The sequence below is a fragment of the Astyanax mexicanus genome, unplaced genomic scaffold (genome assembly GCF_023375975.1).
Source record: "Astyanax mexicanus isolate ESR-SI-001 unplaced genomic scaffold, AstMex3_surface scaffold_36, whole genome shotgun sequence".
NCBI classification, from domain to species: domain Eukaryota; kingdom Metazoa; phylum Chordata; class Actinopteri; order Characiformes; family Acestrorhamphidae; genus Astyanax; species Astyanax mexicanus.
Genome location: NW_026040046.1, coordinates 340,001 through 342,500, shown reverse-complemented (window position 1 = coordinate 342,500; position 2,500 = coordinate 340,001). Strand labels below are relative to the sequence as shown.

At 46.5% G+C, this 2,500-nt stretch overlaps 9 non-coding genes and 2 pseudogenes across 9 annotated transcripts; all 11 read right to left on the bottom strand.

Moving 5' to 3' along the window:
- Window positions 1-106: 106 nt before the first annotated feature.
- On the bottom strand, window positions 107-225 carry LOC125790971 (5S ribosomal RNA). The gene has a single exon (XR_007430697.1). It is a non-coding gene; the product is annotated as a 5S ribosomal RNA (ribosomal RNA).
- A 110-nt stretch (window positions 226-335) lies between these two features.
- Window positions 336-454, bottom strand: LOC125790970 (5S ribosomal RNA). Its single transcript, XR_007430696.1, has one exon. It is a non-coding gene; the product is annotated as a 5S ribosomal RNA (ribosomal RNA).
- Window positions 455-564: 110 nt separating this feature from the next.
- On the bottom strand, window positions 565-683 carry LOC125792851 (5S ribosomal RNA). Its single transcript, XR_007432442.1, has one exon. It is a non-coding gene; the product is annotated as a 5S ribosomal RNA (ribosomal RNA).
- A 110-nt stretch (window positions 684-793) lies between these two features.
- On the bottom strand, window positions 794-912 carry LOC125790969 (5S ribosomal RNA). The gene has a single exon (XR_007430695.1). It is a non-coding gene; the product is annotated as a 5S ribosomal RNA (ribosomal RNA).
- Window positions 913-1,022: 110 nt separating this feature from the next.
- Window positions 1,023-1,141, bottom strand: LOC125790967 (5S ribosomal RNA). Its single transcript, XR_007430693.1, has one exon. It is a non-coding gene; the product is annotated as a 5S ribosomal RNA (ribosomal RNA).
- Window positions 1,142-1,251: 110 nt separating this feature from the next.
- LOC125792634 (5S ribosomal RNA) lies at window positions 1,252-1,370 on the bottom strand. Its single transcript, XR_007432353.1, has one exon. It is a non-coding gene; the product is annotated as a 5S ribosomal RNA (ribosomal RNA).
- Window positions 1,371-1,480: 110 nt separating this feature from the next.
- LOC125792756 (5S ribosomal RNA) lies at window positions 1,481-1,589 on the bottom strand (annotated as a pseudogene).
- A 110-nt stretch (window positions 1,590-1,699) lies between these two features.
- LOC125792553 (5S ribosomal RNA) lies at window positions 1,700-1,818 on the bottom strand. The gene has a single exon (XR_007432285.1). It is a non-coding gene; the product is annotated as a 5S ribosomal RNA (ribosomal RNA).
- A 110-nt stretch (window positions 1,819-1,928) lies between these two features.
- Window positions 1,929-2,047, bottom strand: LOC125791843 (5S ribosomal RNA). Its single transcript, XR_007431575.1, has one exon. It is a non-coding gene; the product is annotated as a 5S ribosomal RNA (ribosomal RNA).
- A 110-nt stretch (window positions 2,048-2,157) lies between these two features.
- Window positions 2,158-2,266, bottom strand: LOC125792755 (5S ribosomal RNA; annotated as a pseudogene).
- Window positions 2,267-2,376: 110 nt separating this feature from the next.
- On the bottom strand, window positions 2,377-2,495 carry LOC125790966 (5S ribosomal RNA). The gene has a single exon (XR_007430692.1). It is a non-coding gene; the product is annotated as a 5S ribosomal RNA (ribosomal RNA).
- Between the last annotated feature and the right edge of the window lie 5 nt (window positions 2,496-2,500).

Below are 2,500 nucleotides of genomic sequence, written 5' to 3'. Positions count from 1 at the left end.
GCAGAGCTCTCATCAAGACTACTTATGCAACTTCATCTATGTTGGGTTTCAGATAACAAACTAGTAATGTATAACAAGACCATGGTAATGGAAGCAAGAGGGGAAAAGCTTACAGCACCTGGTATTCCCAGGTGGTCTCCCATCCAAGTACTAACCAGGCCAAACCCTGCTTAGCTTCCGAGATCAGACGAGATCGGGCGTTCTCAGGGTAGTGTGACCGTAAGCCATTGCAGAGCTCTCATCAAGACTACTTATGCAACTTCATCTATGTTGGGTTTCAGATAACAAACTAGTAATGTATAACAAGACCATGGTAATGGAAGCAAGAGGGGAAAAGCTTACAGCACCTGGTATTCCCAGGTGGTCTCCCATCCAAGTACTAACCAGGCCAAACCCTGCTTAGCTTCCGAGATCAGACGAGATCGGGCGTTCTCAGGGTAGTGTGACCGTAAGCCATTGCAGAGCTCTCATCAAGACTACTTATGCAACTTCATCTATGTTGGGTTTCAGATAACAAACTAGTAATGTATAACAAGACCATGGTAATGGAAGCAAGAGGGGAAAAGCTTACAGCACCTGGTATTCCCAGGTGGTCTCCCATCCAAGTACTAACCAGGCCAAACCCTGCTTAGCTTCCGAGATCAGATGAGATCGGGCGTTCTCAGGGTAGTGTGACCGTAAGCCATTGCAGAGCTCTCATCAAGACTACTTATGCAACTTCATCTATGTTGGGTTTCAGATAACAAACTAGTAATGTATAACAAGACCATGGTAATGGAAGCAAGAGGGGAAAAGCTTACAGCACCTGGTATTCCCAGGTGGTCTCCCATCCAAGTACTAACCAGGCCAAACCCTGCTTAGCTTCCGAGATCAGACGAGATCGGGCGTTCTCAGGGTAGTGTGACCGTAAGCCATTGCAGAGCTCTCATCAAGACTACTTATGCAACTTCATCTATGTTGGGTTTCAGATAACAAACTAGTAATGTATAACAAGACCATGGTAATGGAAGCAAGAGGGGAAAAGCTTACAGCACCTGGTATTCCCAGGTGGTCTCCCATCCAAGTACTAACCAGGCCAAACCCTGCTTAGCTTCCGAGATCAGACGAGATCGGGCGTTCTCAGGGTAGTGTGACCGTAAGCCATTGCAGAGCTCTCATCAAGACTACTTATGCAACTTCATCTATGTTGGGTTTCAGATAACAAACTAGTAATGTATAACAAGACCATGGTAATGGAAGCAAGAGGGGAAAAGGTTACAGCACCTGGTAATCCCAGGTGGTCTCCCATCCAAGTACTAACCAGGCCAAACCCTGCTTAGCTTCCGAGATCAGACGAGATCGGGCGTTCTCAGGGTAGTGTGACCGTAAGCCATTGCAGAGCTCTCATCAAGACTACTTATGCAACTTCATCTATGTTGGGTTTCAGATAACAAACTAGTAATGTATAACAAGACCATGGTAATGGAAGCAAGAGGGGAAAAGCTTACAGCACCTGGTATTCCCAGGTGGTCTCCCATCCAAGTACTAACCAGGCCAAACCCTGCTTAGCTTCCGAGATCAGACGTTCTCAGGGTAGTGTGACCGTAAGCCATTGCAGAGCTCTCATCAAGACTACTTATGCAACTTCATCTATGTTGGGTTTCAGATAACAAACTAGTAATGTATAACAAGACCATGGTAATGGAAGCAAGAGGGGAAAAGCTTACAGCACCTGGTAATCCCAGGTGGTCTCCCATCCAAGTACTAACCAGGCCAAACCCTGCTTAGCTTCCGAGATCAGACGAGATCGGGCGTTCTCAGGGTAGAGTGACCGTAAGCCATTGCAGAGCTCTTATCAAGACTACTTATGCAACTTCATCTATGTTGGGTTTCAGATAACAAACTAGTAATGTATAACAAGACCATGGTAATGGAAGCAAGAGGGGAAAAGCTTACAGCACCTGGTATTCCCAGGTGGTCTCCCATCCAAGTACTAACCAGGCCAAACCCTGCTTGGCTTCCGAGATCAGACGAGATCGGGCGTTCTCAGGGTAGTGTGACCGTAAGCCATTGCAGAGCTCTCATCAAGACTACTTATGCAACTTCATCTATGTTGGGTTTCAGATAACAAACTAGTAATGTATAACAAGACCATGGTAATGGAAGCAAGAGGGGAAAAGCTTACAGCACCTGGTATTCCCAGGTGGTCTCCCATCCAAGTACTAACCAGGCCAAACCCTGCTTAGCTTCCGAGATCAGACGTTCTCAGGGTAGTGTGACCGTAAGCCATTGCAGAGCTCTCATCAAGACTACTTATGCAACTTCATCTATGTTGGGTTTCAGATAACAAACTAGTAATGTATAACAAGACCATGGTAATGGAAGCAAGAGGGGAAAAGCTTACAGCACCTGGTATTCCCAGGTGGTCTCCCATCCAAGTACTAACCAGGCCAAACCCTGCTTAGCTTCCGAGATCAGACGAGATCGGGCGTTCTCAGGGTAGTGTGACCGTAAGCCATTG